Consider the following 22,302-nt stretch of genomic DNA (forward strand, 5'->3'; position numbering starts at 1 on the left):
GCATTTAACGCTTGCATTTATGAAATTAAATAAATGAATAGGAATATATTTATGTCAGCAAGACTTGCTAAACCTGCTTTTGAGTAACTGGCATCTGCTAGAATTTATCTGACTTGCAGTTTTTTTCTCATACCTATCAATCTTCAAATAGGAAAAAAAGTTTCAAGCTGTAGAACTCAAAGACTCTCAAATTTGATTCCTCTCTGTCCATAGAGGTTCCCTTGAACAAATGACATTTCTTATTCTTTTGCCAGCTTCATAAAATACTCTTCCTGTCTTGACATAGGGAGTGGAATTATGTCTTGCAAAATTTGTAAATGACATTGAAGACCAACTTATGATCATATTATGTATTTCCTTCTGTCACTCTTTCATTTTATATTTCTTTAGTTCACATTCAGGCTTCCATTAGATGACAGTGAACATATACATGGTATGTTCATAGTCTCTAAACCTATAATGAGCTCAATTTTCATTCAACCTCTTGAATCAGAGAATTTAATTCAATAAGACTTAGGAATCCCAGTTTAACTTCTGTATCTGGAAATTGTAGGGAGCTGTCTCTAAATAAAACTCATTATAATAGAATGTTATAAAGCATTACTTAAGTGCAATACTCTACTTAGCACTTGCATGTTTTCTGGCTGGTTTTAAATATGTTATTTTGGTTTAGACTTGCTATGCATGTGTTTTCAACCACTGGAAACAGTAAAAGCATTTAAAGGAATTCCAAGGAATGCAAGGGAATTTAACTTATCTGAATTTAAATATCTTTCTTGGTGATCATTAGAGAAGTAGTTTTGTTTAGAAGGTGAAGTGGAAGTCATGCTATTTTTTGGAATTCATTGTTTTATATGCTTTTCCCTACTTCATCATTGAGGCCATTCTCTGCTTGGACTTTCCTTGCCATGACTCCATAACTATAGTAAATACTAGTGGTCTGACTGTGATATTGGAAGAATGATACAGAGCTAATTACGTCACACTTTTTTTTTCCCTGATCCCTACTGCAGTCCCAACTGATTTTTCTGTTATGTGGTATCTCAAAAAATTAGGCACAGAATTTTGATTTAGTTTTTGTTTTGAAAAATGTATGATTATGCAAATGAAGATTTTCAGGCTGCACAGTTTCTGAAGTACCTCACATATCCTTCTTAAAAAGTGATCAGTTAATCTACTTAGCTTCCATGGAAACACGGAGAAGTTAAAAACTATGGTGGCTCTTTGATAGGTGTTAAGTATGGTAATAGTCTTGCCTGCCTACCTTTTTGGCAAAATTGGGATACTCTGACAAAGAATGAATAACTGGATTCTGCCTATGATTGAAAAGGAACAGTTACTCTGGTTTTAGTCAGTTTTCATTCAAAAGGTAGCCCATAAAGGGAGATTCTGTCCTGTTGTAGTAAAATTTTTATACATGACTGAAGAGACTGCATATACCACATTATGCATATCAAAAACTATAACATTCATTTAAAAAATCCCAATAGCACAAGCTAAAGTTAAAATAAATATTCTGGCAGTAGCTGTGATACCTGCTTTCTCTTAAGATTTAGATGTGTTTAGATTAGCTTCTGATATAAAAGTATTTCTTTCATGTTTTTTTTTAAAAGTATTTCTGTCTAGAAAATGAAGCTCAAGTGTAATTAATATTTTAAATTCTGACTGAGTCCATAAATAAGTCTTTGAGGTATTTGAAGTAACCTTTTCATTTTAGTAAGGAGCTAATTCATATACCCAGTACTATTTCATAAGTTAGAGTAATTTATGTAGAAAGGAAAGCATGAACCAGAAACCTGTCTAGTCTCTCCAGACTTCTATTTGATTTTGGCACCTGAATGGATGGTGTTTGAGAGATGCACCTGCACAGGTCCCAGTGGTCCTTTTCCAGTGTGCTGGAATCAGGATTTCTCCACACCTTGTTTAACATTAGATCAGTGGTTTAGTCTGTGCTGCAGTAGATAATTTTCAAAAACTACTAAAGCAACATAGTATGATGGAGGTGAAAAGCTTATCTAAACAATATGTTGTTTCTTCCTTTAGCTTAATCTACCTATCGAGTGGATTGAATTAAAGAACTGTGGGGTTTTTTTTAGAAGGTAGCCTTTTTGCAAAGTCTATTTTTCAAAAATTAAGAAGTGTCACAACATAAATTACTCATGAAAGTAAAATTTCAGCCTCTCTGCGCATGTTCATTAACATATTCTTTAATTGCACAGGCACACAATATTTCCCTTAGGCTCCCTGTCTTGTTCATCGCATTAGGTGAATGTTGCCTTGAATACGTAGCAGCCATTTAAAATTTTTAATTTCATCGTCCAACTGTTGGCCTTTGCCTTATTTACAGCACACTCTTTAAAATCTTCAATAAGTACACAATGATCCTCTATTAGTTTCAACGTATATGTGATCTTATATTCTAATCATAACAAAGATTGTAATACTTTTTTCTCTACTTCAAAAGAAAAAAAATCATTATTATTCTAGTGTTATAAGTGGAGAAAATCAGATAAAAATAAATCAGAATTAGTGGCAAAAGTATTGTTATAATTTCTTATTGCATGATGCACAACTCAGTGTTTATTACTGCTAACCAGACTGCAATACTTGGTGATGCATTGCATCTCTCATTTACTTTCCTGATAGTTTTTATTGCTCCCACTTTTTACTTTTCAGGTACCAGGATCTCAGCCTAGACACTCCATAAATGAAATTCACATAAGAGGTGGCCAAATGTTAAAATTGTGGTTTTTCATTCTCTCCAGGCATATGCATTAATTGTTGTCATCCGTTTCATGGTGTTAGCATTTATATCACATTACAGCCTTTGTAGATTCTTCTCATCACAATTTTAACTGCAACAGCATGCTCTTGTCTCCAGGTAGCTCAGATGACATTTTACTAGTTACTTTCTCTTAGTTGATAATATCTCAAAAATGGACATCTTACGATGATTTATATATAAACAGTCCAAATTTTGAACAAGAATAACGGACATAAATAAACTGTTTACCCAATAAAATAGTATTTGAGCAACTGCTATGAATAAATTTATTCTATTAACATTTTCCCTACAATAATCCTTTCTGACTTTTTTGTTATACAGGTTTAACACCTAATTGCCAATATGTTGGTCTTCTTGCCTAGCAGTATCCCTCAGGGACAAAGTAATTCTGCTCTCTTTGTATTGCAGGTATCTGTTAGTTTTTCTATATGCTTCTTTCTTAGCCTAAGCTTATAATTGCAGAAGCAAGGAGTAAAACATTGTCCTAACCTGACAGCTCCTCCCAGTTTAGTTGTCCTTCAGACGCTTTTTTAATGCTTTTTAATAACTCCCAAAACAGTCTTCTCCTTAGTTTACCAGTCACCGAAGTGAGACTGACAGGCCTGTAGTTACCAGGATCATCCTTCTTGCCTTTCTTGAAAATTGGGATGCATTAGCCAGCTTCTGGTCAACTGAGACCTCTCCAGATTCCCAAGATCATTCAAAAATCATTGAGAAAGGTTTAGCTATGACATTAGTCAGTTCTTTGAGTATTCTCAGATGAATCACATCAAACCCCACAGATGTATATGTATGCAACTGGAGCAGCAGATCCCAGACAAGCTGAGGTTTTACTGGGAGTTTATCATCCTCACAGTCATGTCCATCCAGCACAGGGGCAGTGGGAAACCATAATCAGTGTTTAAGGCTAAGCAAAGGAATCGCTTAACATTTCTGTCTTGTCTATGTCACTGTTTGTGAGGTGACCATCCTCATTTTGTAATGGGATGATATTATTTTTGCACTGCCTTTTGCTGTGAACGCATTTTAAAAAGCTCTTTTTACTATCCCCCATAATACTGACCAGCTTCAACTCTAAATGAGCTTTGGCCACATGAATTTCCTCTCTACGATGGCGAGAAGTATCTCTGCATTCCTCCCATGTCACCCACCTTGCTTCTACCTGTCATACACTTACTTTTTTCACCGTAAATTTAGAAGACCCCTGTTCAGCCAAGCCAGCCCTCTGCTTTGCCTGCTTGACTTCCAACATTTTGGAATTGCCTGCTCCTGTGCCCTTAGGAGGTGGCATTTACAAAGTGACTGGCACTGATGAATCCCAGCACCTTCAAAAACATCTGCTCTACTCATGTCCAGAGCTGCAGTTTTGCTGGTAGTTTTCCTCTGTCACCAGGCATGTTAAACCCAACTTCTTCATTGTCACTGTGGCCAAGGTAGCCACCAGTCACTACTTCTGCCACAAGCCCCTTTCTGTTAACAAGCAAAAAATCAAAGAGGGTAAGTTTCCTAGTCATCTCCCTTAGTGCTGGTACCAAGAAGTTATCAACCAGGTGTTTTAGGAATCTTCTGGACCTAGTTTTACCAGCTGTGTGGTATTCACAGGTAGCATGTGGCAAGTTGAAGCACCCAGCTACAATTTGGTTGGAGAGATGGCCTTGATTCTGTGCAAGGACTGTTCAACAGTAGCCAAAACAGTGGTGTGTCATCAGTAGGTTCTAACTACCAATAAAAGCAAAGCCCTATGAGGCCTGATATGGGAAAGGTGATTCCATTCTAGCCAGACCCGATGCACTTTAACTGCTTGTTGTTGGTATAGTATGTCTGTCTTGCACTGTTTCCTCCTGAGATTTTTCCATGTCAAAACTGGGAGTAGTTTATTCTGCTGCACTAGAAAATAACTTGTTCCCAAGTTACATTCTTAGGCAATTCTCTTTGGAAAATGTGCATTAAAGTGATAGCTAAGAGAAGATTTAATTCCTTCCTAGAAGAGAGAGAGACAGGAAAACATTTCATTGTTCTGAAAAGCGTGAACTTGTGGGGAAAGCAAATAATTTTCTGATGCATGTCTTACAAAATAAAAAAAAAAAGAATACTGCTGCGGATTATTAATCACTGCAGGTGAAATCATGTAACTCAAATATTTTTTCTGGAAAAAAGGGGTGTAAATTGTTCTTTGCAGTTTTGTAGCACAGAGTGAACATTAGAAAGTCCCATCCTAAAACTTGCTTGACGACCTTTGGCATAAAATGTCACTGTCTTTATTTTACTTTGTGCTGTGGGCACTTGCATAAATATTTTATCCTGACATGCACAGCTTTAATTTTAGCTTAGTGTTAGCGTTCTTTTACTGTTTTACCTAAGTTTGCTATGCCAGTCTTCAACAGCCTAACTCCATTGAAACTAAGTTTTAAGTTTAGAAATAAATATTATTCACCTTTATTAATAATTTGGTACATTTTAAAAATAATCTCTAACTTGAAAATATTTCTTGAATTACTGATTTTTCCTAGTGGAGAAAGAAATTCCTAGGTGTAATTTAAAAAGAAGCCTATGGCAATGTAGAACGTCAAATTGCAGTGAACGTCTTTCAAGCTGTTCCCTCTGAGTTTTTATTTTGTAAACTTTCTTTCAAATCTCTTGTGCGGTTTTCAATTTCTGCATTAGCTTGAGAGTAGCACAGTGACATGCTGCTGGAACAACTCTCATTTTCAGAAAACTGTCCAGTTCCAAGGAGGCGACCTTTGAATCATTGTTAGCTATCTAACAATGGACTCTTTTGAATACAATGCTTGGAAATAATGTAGCAGATGAGGTAGTGACAGAAATACTACTTCTAACCATTTATGGTAAGGCAATAATCAAATGTTTCATAGTCAAATTGTCCTACAATGCCAGATTGTAAAGGCAGTACAGTCACTAGGTCTTGCATGAGATTGGAAAGTAAAGAACAATTTTTATCAGCTTCAAGTTGAACATCCAGTTCTGACAATGAGGATAATTGTTGCATAATTGCTGTTTTGTTCTAAGTTTCAAGGTCCAGGTGTTTTATATTTGCTGACATATCACTTGGAATAATAAATCTATAATTATCTCTAGCTACTTTGTTGAGAAAATTCATGCTGTACTGTCAGTATTATAGCAGAAGTGGCCCAAGGTGTTTGTTAGGATACCTTGTCAGGAAGTCATGCTCTTTCTTTTGAATCAGAAAGGGTAAACAAGAAACTATCATTGCTCTTTTAACTTCTTGACAAGAAGCTATAGTTGCTCTTGACTCTGCTTGTAATATTTATCACCACTTTGATATTGTCAAAGCTTCTGAGAAAGAGAACAGATCTCTAAGTGCTATTCATCTTCACTTTTTTCACTTCATCATCTATAGGTGAATGAAAATGGTAATAGGCAGCTTAAAGTAATCTTTATGGCCAGAAGGCTATTCACATTGCAATTTGCATGAATTCTTTTAACCTGGCTGACAAGTGACGTTTGCATGATTTAAATAAAAGTTATTGCAACTTCAGGTACTTTGAGGTAATTCCTCTAAATGCAAGCATTTCGTAGTATCACAGTTTGGGTTGGAAGGGACCTTAAAGATCATCTAGTGCTGACACCCCCACCATGAGCAGGGATGCCACCTACTAGATCAGGTTTCCAGGTCCCCATCCAACATGACCTTGAATGCTTCCAGGGATGGTGAATCCACAGCTTCTCTGGGTTACTTGTTCCGGTGCTTCATCACTCTCACAGTTAGGAATTTCTTCCTAATATCTGACCTAAATCACTCTTCTTTTAGTGTGAAGCCATTTCTCTTTGTCCTGTCAGTACATGCCCATGTAAAGAGTCCCTCTCCAGTGTTCTTGTATGCCCCTTTTGGCACTGGAAGGCCGTTATAACATCTCCCTGGAACCTACTCTTCTCTAGACTGAACAACCCCAACTTTCATAACCTGTATTCATAGGAGAGGTGCTCCAACTCCTCTGGACTTGCTCAGGTCTATGTCATTCCTGGGCTCACAATCTCAGAGCTGGATACAGTACTCCAGGATAGGTCTTACAAGAGTGGAGTAGAGGGACAGAATCACCTCCCTTGACCTGCTGATCTCATTCCTTTTGATGCAGCCCATGACACAGTTGGTTTTCTGCGTTGTGAGCGCGCTTTGCTGGGTTATGTTGAGCTTTCTTTCAACCAACAGTCCCAAGTTCTCCTCAGACCTGCTCTAAATACATTCTCTGCCCATCTGTATTTGTGCTTTGTGTTGCCCCCACCCAGGTGCAAGACCTTGCACTTGACCTTGTTGAACTCCGTGATGTTCACACGGACCCACCTCTAAAGACTGTCAAGTCTCTCTAAATGACATCCCTTCTCCCCAGCACAGTGACCACACCACACAGCTTGGTGTTGTTGACAAACTCGCTGAGGGTGCCCTCATTTTTGCTTTCCATGTCATAGACAAAGATGCTAAAAAATACCAGTCTCAATAACTGACCCTGAGGAACACCACTGACACCAGATAGTTAGCACTACTGTGCATCACTAAGGCAGATGAAAAGCTATATCTAATAAGCAAAATGAAGTAGCATGTACAGGGATTTGGACCAAAGGGAAGTCAGAAATCCATTGTAACCTAAGATATTCTTTGAATCTGTGTTGTAAGTTGTATGTGATGTACTTTAATAAGCTTCATACATCTATAAGATTCCTGAAGAATATGTCCTGAAATATATGAACTCTTTTCTCTTTTCTTCTCATATTTAATGGAAATGCCAATAATACAGACTATGAAAAATTAGGTTGGTGCATTAAACCTAAGAGAAAGGCATGGAACTGTGTATCAATGCAAATTAAAAGGTACATGAATAATTATAAACTGCTCTTGAATATATTTCAAATTAGTCTGAATCAGTCCTCCTGTTTATTGTGATCTTAATTTCTTTTATATATCTGTTTCAATAAATAACTTATGATTTATATTCGAAGTTGTATAAGCTGTCAGTAAGGTTCCATACAGTAAGGGGGTGGGACAGAACATGGGAAGGAGAAAACAACAGGAAGAACTGACATGCTTCTATATTCTGTTATGGTGGTTATGTTCAGTGGCCTGCAGTTGATCTAGAACAGTCATTATTTCTTTTAATCTTTAAAAATTTGGTATTAAATTGAATGTACAGGTAGTTTGGAATGTTACACCTTTCTTTCATGCTCTTCAGATATTTCTAAGTCTTTTTTCTTCATGTGGAAATCTGCACTAAAAACAGATCACATGTGTCTTATAGACAGATTTATTTCAATACATGGATTGGAAAATTTACTCTTATAATCACATTGACATTTTTCCAATATTTTAATATTCTTTCAAAGAACTTGGACACACAGTCACAGCAGTGATCTTTCTGGTATAGTGGGAAAGTTCCTTTCTTAATTTCACTTACTCTTCCCACTCGTATGCAAATAAACTCTTCTCTCTCTATTTTGTGTATTTTAACAGAGAGTGATACAATAAAACATATTATTGGTGAAACTGATTCATTACTTTGAGGTTGAGTCATCATTTCCTAAGTAAGATAAAAATTAGTTTAATTATTCTTTACCATTTAGAAACTCTGAACTTTGACTATTTCTTAAAGGCTGAAATTATCTGTACTAAGTGGCTGTCTCATTTAAAGTGCTTATGGGCAAATTCAAGCAAAACACTTAGCAGCTTTGAAGAACATCATTTCAGGAAAATGCATTTCATTGTCTCCATTAAAAAAGAAAAAAAAGGCAACCTTTTTGGTAAGTTCTAACTTTCTTGCACATTGAATTGATGACCTGAAATTTGGCAAGGTGGTATCTAACCATATTTAGTTTGTAAAATTCCAATTTGCATAGGCTTACTCACTTGTTTAAGAGGATTTATCTTACAGAAACTGAAATCCCCAAGAGCTTGGTCCGAGTTGTAGTCTTATCAGAGCTCCTAGCAATGCTTCTCTCTCTTCTTATTTTTTTGCAGGGGTAGGGGATGTGAGAGCACTCCATTTCTAACTTGGAAAAAGTCCATTCAACAACAAACTTTAGATGAAATTTATGTGCAACTCTGTGCTGAACAACAACATTGGCTGACTGCCATATGTCCACCAGGCTGCTCCCACTCCCCTCCTCAGTAGGACAGGGGAAGAAACTAACATGAAAAAGCTCATGCGTTGAGATGAGAATGGGAGATAACAGTTACTGGCACAGGCAAACAGACTCAACTAAGGGAAGATTAATTTTATTTATTGCTAAATAAAAATGAAGTAGGATAGTGCAAAATGAAGACAAAACTGAAAACATCCCTCCACCTCCTCTTTGTCCCAGACTTACCTTCACTCCTTCATTCCCAGCTCTTCTAACTTTACCCAAGTGATACAGGTGGATGGGAAACAGGGAATATGGTCAAATCATAACACTTGGTCTCTGCTACTCCTTATGCTCTTCCCCTACTCCAGCATGGGGTCCTTTCCACTGTCTGCTGTTCTTTTAGACCTGCTCTAACATGTGTCCTTTCCATGGGGTGTGGTCCTTCGGGAAAGGACTTCTCCAGTGTGAGTCTCCTATGGGCCACAGGTCCTTCCAGAAAACCTGCTCCTGAATGGGCTCCTCTTCGTGGAGTTGCAGGACCTGCCAGAAGCCTGCTCCTGCATGGGATCTCCACACGTTGCAGATTTTTTCAGGGTATATCCACTTGCTGAAGTGTGGGGTCCTCCAGAGACTGCAAGTGGCAATCTGGTCCAGCACAGACCTCCAGGTGCTGCAGGGGTACAGCCTGCTTCCCTGTGGTCCTCACTACAGGCTGCAGGGGAATCTCTATTCTGATGCATGGACTTCTCTTCCTTCTCTGACCTTCATGTCTGTAGGGCTGTTTCTTTCATAATTTTATTGATCTTGTGTACAGTTGCTTTGCAGCAGTTTTTTACTTTCTTTTAAATGTGTTATTACAAAGACACCACCAGCATTTCTGGTGGGTTCAAATTTGGCCAGCAGCAGGTCCTTTTTGGAGTTGGCTCTGACATGGGAACAGCCTCTTCTCACAGAGATCACCCCTGCAGACCCGTGGCTACCAAAATCTTGCTACCCAAATCCAATACAAATGCACTATATGACTTTTATGGGAGCAAATCCTGCTTTGTGTTTATACCGTTGATCTGGGAATTGTGCTGTGTGTGTGTGTGTGTGTTGCAAAGGATGGTATTTGTTCAGGGGTTTTGGGGTTGGGGTTTTTTCTTTGTGATTTTGGTTTTGGTGTTAGTCTGTCCTAGCTTCCTTTAGGAAAGATATGATTGTCTTGTGTCAGAAGGGAATAACTGATCTAACTAGAAAGAAACAGGATGAAGGATCATGGGACCAAAACCCTGGGCAAGAAAACTAGTCACATAAATAAATCTAAAACCTTCTGAAGCCAAAGTTCTGTGTAAAAATAGAGATCGCTCTGAAACTGCAATGGAATAGAAGAGTTTTATCACTTAGGTAAGTGAGATACATGAATTAAACCCTGTATAAAGAATACATGATGAATACAAAATTTTGGCATGGATAGTAACAGTAATACCTCATACCGTAATATTATTTGTCATAACATAGTGTAATAGAGACCAGAGTGATTAACATAAGCCGTGAACAGGAGGATTTTGCTGGTATAGAGCCCCAATATTTGGATATTTTACAGTAGTGTGCTTACTCTCTGAGAAAATGTCTGTAGAGAATAGACATATGCAGATAAATTGAAGGTTGATATTGAGCAACAAATATCACTATAATAATTTTCAGTCTCTTGCCACATAATTCATGTTGTCAAATTCTAGTTGAGAAGGTGTTCAGGGTGTTCCATCATTTCCCATAACTACTCTTTTTTTTCAGTGCTGTTTAGGTATTTATTTTTATCGTTCACTTTATTACTCCTGTATGAGTGGATAAACACACACTTTTAGCATGTTTTGTTTGAATTTTTTTTAATAGGAATTTCTAACTATTTCTCTATGGACTTCCTTTTGCTCTGTTCTGTGACCTTCTGCAAAGGCAAACACAAGGTGAAACTAACAGTCTTACACATTGATTAAATGTTTAGCTCAGCAAAACTGAAAAAGTTTTAATGACAATAAAGTTGCTACCATATGAAAACGTTGGTGCTGTTCTATAGTCAAATGTATATTCAGAATATGATGCAAAGAACATTATGGAATCATTCAAGGTGTCGGAGGATAGAATTTATTGATTGTCATTAAAGAACAGTTGCAGAGCTGGTGCAGGTTGAAAACATGTGCCTTGATATTGTAAGACATCAACAGATTTGAAAGGTTCTAGAGATAATGTACTAGCTGCAAATAGATTCACAGTTGTCACAGAAAAACTCAGTGTGTGTCGAGTGATACATTCTTGATGATAGCTTCAACAACCTTGGCTTTGAGCTTCTATCTACACGTATTTACCATTAAAGAAGAAAAAGAAAGCACTATTCATAACAAAAGAGTCAAAATTCTCTGTACGACTCTGACTCCCATAGTGCCAGAAAAAAATCCCTTGAATTAGTTCATTTCTATTTATATGATCTTCAAAAGCATACTGGCAGATGGAGATGAAACTATTTAATCTATTGAAACATTCTATTTTCCTGAAGATTGTCTAAAGATGAGTGAAAGTTAAATCATCAATTACACAAATGGGGTTCCTGTTACTACTCACATTATTAAAATAGTGTATTGCATGTTTTTATCGTAATGTAAAATATATTGTAAACATCAAAGGACCACATTCTCTGCAGGTTCAATTTCTTTATGATGATTAACAACATGCTTATACTTTTCTCATTGAAATCAAATGATTTAGTGTATTGAAGAAAAACATTCTCATTTTAAAATGAGAAAAGCTCCATCCACTTAAATAAAGAGTATTCAGGCACAGTAATTATAGAATTTATGTAACTGCTGTTAAATGGATTTTAGGCTTAATGCCACCTTGAAAATTATTACAGACATTTCTGCATGTGGTGACTACACATTCACATTGTTATTTCCTTTTGACAGGTCAAGCAGTAACTGCTGGTTTAAGGGATATTCTGTGTATTTGCATTGAAACTGTTCATGTAAAGCATGCAAATTTAGACATGATTCCTTGGTATTTTTTTTCCATCTATTCTTTCTTGCTGGTATCTAGTATCTCTAGTTCCGTAAAGAAAGCTAACAAGGTAGTTGTCTGCTATTAAAAATTATATTAAGGGAGAGCTGCTAAAATTCATAGATATTTTCTCTCTTTAACAAAAATACTTTAGTTTTCAAGGTTTAACTATGTTATATAGGACTCAAAAATGTCAAATTATATTTTAACCTTTAAAATAAAATAGTTACGCGAAAATTTCTTCAAATTATTCAGTGATCCACCTTTAGTCAGCTTAAGTCAGGTACATTAAGCAAAAGCCATCCCAAATTAGTTAACTACACCCAAATGCAGTTCCTCCAGGCTGAAACAGCTGTGTTAATAAAAGCAAATATAACATGCCTCCTTCCAACCTCTTCTCTAGATTACTGATAGAGGGAAATTAGCTAAAGAGGAAAGGCGTTGTAGATTAAAAGCTGTAATGGTTGGGAAGCAAAGAATAGGCAAACAGGAATGTAAAGATGTATGTACACACTGCAGTTTCAGAAGAACATAATGGGAACATAAAATGTCTCTCCTGACATGCATCGTCACATCAAAATTATACTGAGACAAAGCAAGCATTACTGCAATAAGGCTGAAGGAGGAAAACCATACTAATAAGGTTTGGGGCAATAAAATTATGCAGGGAACAGAAATCTCTTGAGGCAACTTTAAGTGAAATTTCATCAAGTGGTAAAATACCAGCTGTTTTTGCAAGTAAATCTGGAATTAATAAAATAGTGGGATTTAGCAATATTTTGACAGAAATTTGGGAAATACCGCATGTTTGTGAACTTTTGTATGAATGAGAAGTCCCATGGTGTTTTTAAATTGTTTGTGTGCATAGAGTTCTACATACCAGTTTATTTTCTAAACGTAAATTAAGAGAGTAACTTGTTTTATTGGAGGTGCAGTTATTACGTAAAGCCCCAGAGGGCTCATTCATTAGCTGGGCCAGCTTATTGCTGGCTGAGTAGTAAATAACTCAACTTGAAGATACAGAACATGGTCCTGAATAGAAAGAGAAGGAAGTATGCATACCCATAAAGTCTGTAAGTACCTAAAAATATATAACAGAACATAATTAGGAAATATTTTATGCTGATAGTAGAAAACTTTAGATGAAAAATGCAATAAAAATCATGCTGATATTGTTGCTGTCCCTCTGAAAAATCTATTATCATGGAGAATGGTGTAACTGGTTTTTCTTTATATTAGGAATGTTGTGAGCCTGTGCTATACATAAAATATTACTTTTAATGGTGTCTGCTATTGTTTTCCCACATCATTCTCAGAGGAACCTCATCTGACTTTCCTATAAGTAACCTTAGACCAGTTATCCTCCCTCAATTAATTACCTTTTTTTCCTTTGTGAAATGTTCACATTCTGGCTCATCAATTTATATGATCAGGAAATAAGAAGTACCCTGACAATTGGCACAGTTCAGCAAGGGTACAGAAGGTTATCACCACCCACATGGTAGGGAAAGAACATCTTTTATAGATGTTTTTTTTCTCGCCATAGAGTTTCACTATACCCTTGAATGGCTGTTCTGTATAACACATTATAGACTAAACACCTAGTGAATTCATAAAGGGATAAGACTGTATCCATAAATCCTCCTTCTCCTCTCCTTTTGTCCCTTTATGTACCTGTTTCTTCTGTAATGGAAAGGTGCTACAAAACACTGTAATGGGTGTCTCGTCTGGAGCAGTGAGGAGCAACTGGAGGTCATGAGGAGTGCAAGTTGTCGTAGGTTTGCTACAAGCATTGTTCCATCGTATTTCTCTTTGAAATCAGGGCAAGATTCATTCCCTATCCTCACACTTCCTAATTGCTAGAAAAATAGCCACACCATATCTTAGAGGAGATTTTCCTTTCCTGTATTTTAGGCACACAAGGGGGGGAAAAAAGAAACAAAAATAAATATAAAACCTATTGTAGTCAGAATTGAGGCTAAAAAAAAATCACACTAGTTGTTCTGGGTAAAAATAGTAGAAAGAGTGAAAATTTTTTTCAATATATATTTGGACTCTCCAAGACATGGAACCTAGAGATAAAAATCTGATCTTTAGAATGAAATAAAGGTATCGATAACCTTAAAATATAACTGAAAATCATGTGGCACTAGACACTTGATTCTTTTGGAAAAGAACTTCCATCCTTTGTAGAAATACTCATACTTTAACAGTAAGGCAAGAAACAAAACTGTCTCATTTATTTGAAGATATATATAAACATTGTAGTATTTAGGAGAAGGTTTTATCTATTAGGTGATTCAAATTTCTGTTTTGTTTACTGATAATAGCAATACCTAAACCCTATTGCAAATAAATGTAACAAATCTCCAATCTATTCCCATGTAAATTGGTAATGATAGCCTAAGATTGCTGAAATTGGTCCAAAACTGTTAGTCTGCTATGTATCTTTAAGATCATGTTTCTTGACTATACATACTATGAAGACATATGGCATAATTTTCCAATTGTTTTCATTACTGATCATCCTGATTAATACAGAGAAAGATATATGTTCTTGATTTATAAATTATTAACTATTTTCCTACTTCCTCCACTTTCAGTGTGTTTTCGCCTTATGATTTAAGTTCTAATTTTCAAGATAGAGGAGATGATGTGGTGGGTTGACCCTGGCTGGATGTCAGGTGCCCACCAAAGTGGCTCTCTCATTCCATGCCTCTGCAGAACAGCAGAGATTAAATACAGCAAAAAAACCTTATGAGTCAAGACAAGGGCAGCTTACAGTTACCGTCGAGGACAAAACAGACTTGTCTTGTGGAAAATAGTTTACTACCAGACAAAGAGTGGTCTTCCCACAGGATCACAGCCTCCTTCAGGCCTCCAGGGGCTGCAGGTGGATCTTTGCTCTGGTGTGGACCTCCATGGATCCTCCATGGCAGCACAGGCACAGCTGCCTCACCATGATCTCCTCCACAGACCGCAGGGTATTGAGGGTATGAATCCCTGCTGTGGTGTCTGAAGAACATTCTTCCCCTCCTTTTTCACAGACCTTGGTGAGGCAGACCATTTTCTCTCACATATTCTCACTTCTCTCTCCAGCTCCAGTTTGTTGAGCTTTTTTCTCCCTGTTCTTCAATACATTATCACAGAAGTGCTACCACTATGGCTGATGGGCTCATCCTTGGCCAGCAGTGGGTCTGTCTTGGAGGCAGCTGGCATTGACTCTGTCAGACATGCAGGAACCTTCCTTCAGCTTCTCACAGAATCCACCCTGTAGCCTCTCCACTATCAAACCCTTGCCACACAAAACCAATCCAGATGATTATACTACCAGTGGTTCCTTAGCCTTTGCAAGCAAGTTATACACATTGTTTCCCTAACTGGAGATATTCAAGAACTGTCTGGATGCAATTCTGTGCGGTGTGCTCTGGGATGACCCTGCTTGAGCATAGAGGTTGGACCAGATAACCCACTGTGATCCCTTCCAGCCTTACCCATTCTGTGAAATATATAATGGCATATTTTCCTAACTTTTTGAATAAGCAAATCCTGCATTGGGTACACTGGCGATTTCACAACTAAGTTAAATATATGTATTCAGTAATGTGTGTATAAATTGTACATACCCTAGTGTTTCAAACTGGGATTATATATATTTTTCCACATTATCTTGCAAAATGTCAGTGTGTCAATATATGATGCTGAATGTCTGTAACTTTGACATAACAAATTCAAATATTAAACAGCCAGCTTTATCCTTTCTGAATCATACACTTAAACACTGTTTCTTTTCACATTCTAGTATTTAGTTAATCCTGTATTCTTAGTTTTAAAAAATAATATATAATGAATTCAAATTCAATTTTACTAATGACTAAACAAATCTAGTTGTATTTCATATATCCATTGATATGTTCAATAAAACAAATAATTGGCATTGTTCTAAAATGTTGCTAAAGTAAACAGTGATTGGTCTTTGCCTGATGTTTCTCTGAAGGACTGTAGATGTTGAATCTCTGCTGAACTGGTAACAAGTCTTCAGTATCATACTTTTCCACTGTGCACCAGTGATCACTTTTCTTTCAAAATTGTTTTCCTTGTAAGAATCACATTCTGACCTTTTATTTTCACTTGAGTTACAGAAGGGAAAAGATAGACAAGTTACCTCTGCAAGCTGTAATTCCAGTGTGATTCTGTCAAAGTACATTTGTGCATTTCTTTTCCCCAAAGCCCCATTTAGTCACCTCCAAAATGGGCCTGTCCTTCACAAACACAGAGGGTAAGAGAAAAAGAGCATTCCTATCTTGCTATCCTATACTGGTGGCTACTGTAGCCTTGGGCTCTCCCTTCAGTACATCACTGGTTAGAAATATGTGAAATCTTTCAGAGCAATATACAAAAATAACATAAGGATAATTTAAAACAAAATGAGATGGTTACTTTATTTTTCTTTATATTATTATTTTATATTCTCCCTCAATTTGATATGTTTTCTAGACATTTCTTGTTGGAGAATACTTTGGCATTTATTAACTGAATTTAGTGTTGTGCAGCCACAAACTACAAACTTGTACGCTGAGTTTCCGAAGTGAGTATCTAAAATCATCAGTGAGTACGACCAGGAGTTAGTCTTTAAAAAATTATAGATCTCTCATATCACCAGAAATCATGCCTTCTTTTATTGTTAATGTCCTTCTTCATGAAAAAAAATCTGAAAACAAAAATGGATTTTTTTTCTGTCTCAAAAGCCTTAAACCACAAAAGAACATGCCTGATTAATTTTTAACACATTTACCAAATTTTATTTTTGGTTAGATGTTCTTTTTTTCCTTTTATAAGACTACAAAATAAAAAGGCACTATTTAATAGAAATAACATTAGCATGTTGGGTTTTTTTTCGTTAGGCATAAATAGCTATGTTCATCTTTTGTATCACAGATTTATTAGCAAGTGGTAGTGACCACAGGAAAACAAATATCCATCCTAACCATCTCTTAATGTAGGCAACATGAAGTGCAAATCTCAAAAAGCAGACTAAATCATAAAAGAGAACAAAAATCAATATGTAAGACTACAAAGTAACCAAAATATAAAATACAAAAATGTGCTTAACCAGTAAATTTACTTTTGACTTTTCAAGGTATCTATTATATAACACACTTATTCCAAATGCTTATACCATGCCATATCCTGTAGAAATAGTGTTTCCACTAAAATATACTCTATAATAATTTCTGCTGTGAAGTGCAACTTTGTTTTTACATGTGCATGATATGAAAGAAGGTATTGTAATTAGTGACATTTTAGTCCAACTAAAACATTAAGCAGTGGACTCTTACACACAGTTTTTGATAGGAATTGAAGTTATGTTCCAGAAAAGTGGTCCAAATGCCATTTCTCTTCACTGTTTGGTGCCACACACTGAGATTTCCAATTTTATAGTTGTGGGATTTTTCTAAGTTTGCATTATGGCATAATAATTGCACTGTCTGAAAATTTACTGTTTTTTTCTGCTAATCTTAAAACAACTGTAAATTATTTCTATTTATCATAAATTAATTATTTACAATGAGGGACTAGAATGAGTTTATCAAGAAGAGAGGCTCTGTCAGGCTCTGAACCTAACTTCTTAGGAGTTTTTGAAACAAGTATGCGTTGCAGGGAAGCTGAAACACAAGTGGTAGAGCTAGTAGTAAAAAACGTGAATATAATTTCCCCCTTAGTGAATTCAAACGAATATGAATTAGATTTTGTTATTTAAAATGTGATTATCTGACAAAAGCCCAGAAAGCAGAATGTTTGTTTCCTGTTTTAAAAGAAGTTTTTGTTGTTCTCTAAACAAATCCAAAAGCTATTTGCACTTCAATTAAAAAAAAACAAAAACAAAACAAACAACACAAACAACAACAACAAAACCCCAAACAAAAAAAAAAGCAAACCCTATCATTTCTGCTCCTGAGGAGAGCTAAGTAATGACAAAAATATTGTGTTTCAAATTCAGAGATGAACTGATGCTAATACAAAATTTACAGAGAAGTATATAAGAATGTTGCAAGCAATGCGAGCAGGACAAATTTAAAATACTGAGGCAATATTTGCTATAAACGTAAATGGATACAAATGAGGTTTAGAGACACTTTATTTTATTTCATCCTGTTGTTCATATAGCATTTTGTCCAACTTAATTTCATTTATGAAAGCAAATTCAGTATAAGGCTATGGATGTAATCCTTCAAATACAGCAATCACATAGGATAAAGGAATTTTTTTTTCCAAGTAGCTCCTGTAAATGACTATAGTCTACCTAACAATTTTTGAATGCAGAAACTGTTCCTTTAGGTCCTAACAGGGATAGCTCTGCTCATATATATATATTTTCAAATTTGACAAAACACATGGAAACTTTTGTTGTTTGGGATGAAATAATAATTAAAGAGAACCATTTGCCCAACTACATCAGATTAGTAGCCCCAAAGGAGACTAAAGTTAAGTAGGTATAAATAAATTTACTGTCTAGCATGTACTGTTTGAAAAAACTATATTAAGATACTTAATGTAATCACTTGTTGGAGAACTAGTTTATAGAATGCATTTGTTTTCCTAAATAAAATATGAAGTGACTTAGACACTTAGAATAGTATTAGTCCACAAGGACAGCCTAGGAAAACTTTGTATTTCTTTGGCAGTTAAAAACTGAGTAGTTCTGTAGGTTTGACATTAACAGTCTCACCAACACTGAAGATAGGAGGAGTGAGTTCATGTGTTCTTTGGGATATTTTACGTTGTTTCTTCAGGACAGCTGTAACTTTTGTTGGAGGTGATCTCAGGAGAGTTTGAACCTGGTTTTATTTTTTAAAAATTATGAATTATATCAATCTTCTCCTAGAACTGTTTTAAAAAATACAAATAAAGCAATAAGAAAAGTTAATGGGTTTTGTGCTTATTATTGACTGGTTTTGTTTTGTTGTTCTTGATTTTTCTTTAACCAAACAGAAAAATAAAGCCTTTCAAAACTCTATGAAGTCTTTTTTTAAAAAATCTTCAACACTTTTTCATTTTCTTTTTAAAATGGAATGTTCTTAATTTGCTTTTTGTCACATTTTAATTGTTTTTAGAGCCTTAATAGCTGAAAGCTTTGAGAAATCAAGTGCATGCTGCTGAAAATATTACTCCAGAAAAATTGAGTTGAAATCAAAATGCTATTTGTTTGGTTTTTTCTCATAGTCAAAATATATGGAAATGTAAAAAAAGTAGTAGCAAGACCTTTAAAGGGAAATTTTCAAACTATGGTATTGGGATATTTGTTGCTATTATTACATGCGATAAGTTAATTTTATTTTTAAGATTTCTGTCTTTTTTATAGTTATCATCTCTCATGAAAGAAGTTTGTGATAGTTGGACTAGACAAGGAAAAAACCATTTTGTTCTGAATTTCTGTTACTTATGTACCATATTTTCTCTATTTGTGGATGATGAGTGCATTCCTAGGTTTATTATCTTGAGCACAATATTTTCTTTACAAGTTTCTAATACATAACAGACTGCACCCAAGGGTGCTAAAAGAACTGTGAATCTCCTTCCAAGGGCATTTTCCTATCTTTGGTGGTTTGTCAAGGTTATGAGAGATACACAAAGACTGGAAAAAAGTTTTATGACCTTTAACGAAAGCCTGACCTATGCAAATGCAGGCTGACCTTTATTCAGTTCTTGGGGAAATCATGGATCAAGTCTTCTTGGATGCCCTTTTCTGGCATGTGAAGAAAGTGATCGTGAATGCCTAATTCATTAATTAAATTAGTAAACTGATTGCTCTGTTATAGGTTACTTGGTCACTGGACAGGGGAACAGCAGTAGATGTTGCCTACCTTACTAGAACATTCTTCATCCTGGGAGGTTTTCTGGACCCAAGTGGATAAATTCCTGAGTACCTGGTCTTAGCTCAAAGCTGGGCCTGCCTTGAGCAGGAGCCTGGGCACCTCCTGAGGTCCCATCTCAGGGAGAGGATCAAGAAATCCAAGGCACAGCTGGAGCTGAGCCTGACTAGGGAATGAAAAATAACAAAGAGAGTTTCTTCAGATACACAGGAGAACAAAGGAAGATGGAAGAAACTGTACCTGCAATAATGAGTGAAACAGGGGACCTGGCTACAACAAACAAGGAGAAGGTTGAGGTACTCAGAAATCTTTCTGCCTTGTACTTCACTAGCAAGTGCTCTAGCCACACCACTCACCTCACAGAATGGAGGCATGGACTGGGAGAATGAAATGTCTCCCACCACAGAAGACCACCCAGGTTAAAGACCATCTAAGAAACCTGAAGGCATATAAGTTGATGGGGCCTGATGAGATGCATCTGAGTGTCCTGAGGGAACTGACAAATGAAATTAGGCCACTAGCCACTGTCTTTGAAAAGTTGTGGCAGTCTGTTGAAGTTCCCACTGAGAGGAAACGGAAAACAGAACCCCCATTTTTAAAAACTTAAAAAGGAAGACCCAGGCAACTACAGACCAGTCAGTCGCACTTCTGTGCCTGGCAGGATCACGAAGCAGGTCCTTCTGGAAACATGGAAAATAAGGAGGTGATTGGTGACGGCCAGAATGGCTTCAGTACAGGCAAATCGTGCCTGACAAACTCAGTCTTCTACATTGGCACTACAGTGTTGGTGAATAAAGGAATTGCATGACCTGGCATGACCTACCTGGGCATGTGCAAAGCATTTGGTACTGTCACATACAACATCCTTATTTCTAAAATTGAGAGGCATGGATTTGACAAATATGCTACAAGTGAATAAGGAACTGGCTGGATGATGACCCTCAAAGTTGCAGTCAGCAGTACAATATCTGGGTGAAGACCAGTGATGAGTGGTGTCCCTCAGGGGTCCATACTGGGCGCAGTGTGATGTGTTTCAGTGACATGGACAGTGGGATTGAGTGCACCCTCTACAAGTTTTCTCATGACTCCAAGCTGTTTGGTGTGGTCAACACACTGAAGGGAAGGGATGCCATCCAGATAGACCTGGACAGGCTTGAGAGGTGGGCCTGTGTGAACTTCATGAGGTTCAACAACACCAAGTGCAAGTTCCTGCATCTGGATCAGGGCAGTCCCAAATATGGCTATAGACTGGGTGAAGAGTGCATTGTGAGCAGACATGCAGATAATGATTTGAGGATATTGGTGGATGAAAAATTGATATGACCTTCCCATGTGCTCTTGCAGAGCAGGAACTTAATTGCACATTAGGCTGCATCAAAAGAAGCATGACCAGCAGGTCAAGGGAAGTGATTCTCCCCCTCTACTCCATTTTTGGGACACCCCACTTGAAGTACTGCTTCCAGCTCTGGGGCTCCTGGCATAAGAAAAACATGACCCCAATAGAGTGGGTCCAGAGGAGAACCATGAAGATGATCAAAGGGTTGGAGCACCTATCCTATGAAGATGTGTTAAGAGAACTGGGGTCATTTAGCTTAGAGAAGACTTTGTGGAGATCTTATAGCAGCCTTCCGGCACCTAAGAGGGCTTACAGGAAAGATGGGGAGGGACTCTTTATCACTGAGTGCGCTGCTAGGATGAGAGCTAATGTGTTTAAACTGAAAGAGGATAGACTTTGATTGAATATAAGTAAGACATTTTTCATTATGAACAGGTGTCCCAGAGAAGTTGTGGATGCCCCATAATTCAAAGTAATCAAGGTTATATTGGACAGGACTTTTAGTAACCCCATCCAATGGAAGTGTCTCTGGCTACGGCAGGAGAGTTGGAACTAGAGGATATTTAAGGTCTCTTCCAACTCATACCTATAATTATGGCTTGAATTGCCCTGTGAACTTTTGAAAGGCATGAGTGGAAATGCTTTTAGAAGATCTCTCCATGCCTCTATCACTGAAAGTTCAGAACAGGATACAATTTGAGAGAATATAATAGCTCTAACAGTTGTACAAATAGGACAGAATCATTCAGATTCCTTGCAGTTAAGACTATGAGGTAAAATGTTATTTGAGTAGAGCTGTTTTTTGCATGTGTTTACATAATGTGCGTGTATATAAATTTGTTTATATACCTACTTATTTATGTCTAGCCTCTTTTTGACTCTGGGCAATTCTTTTCTGTCACTACTCCCTTTCTTTACCATTGGTTCGTCAATCTGACCTGTATTGAAATGTGGACAGGTCTCTATTTCTACTTTTAAGAGCTCATGTACTACTGGTGATATTTTACTTAATGTTATTATTGTCTAAAATTTTACAAAATAAAATTAAATTTCAAGTAGTCTATAAACATAAACAGTTCTGATTTTTCTAAGGCGCTAGTCTTGTAATGGTTTAACCCTAACCAGCAACTAAGCACTACACAACCACTCACTCATTCCCCCTGATGGGATTCCTTACACGAAAT

At 36.7% G+C, this 22,302-nt stretch overlaps 1 protein-coding gene across 1 annotated transcript in view; it reads left to right on the forward strand.

Annotated features, from left to right (window-relative positions):
* CSMD3 (CUB and Sushi multiple domains 3) overlaps positions 1-22,302 on the forward strand; it is a 605,915-nt gene that overhangs the window by 326,771 nt on the left and 256,842 nt on the right.

The sequence above is a fragment of the Chiroxiphia lanceolata genome, chromosome 1 (assembly GCF_009829145.1).
Source record: "Chiroxiphia lanceolata isolate bChiLan1 chromosome 1, bChiLan1.pri, whole genome shotgun sequence".
NCBI lineage: Eukaryota > Metazoa > Chordata > Aves > Passeriformes > Pipridae > Chiroxiphia > Chiroxiphia lanceolata.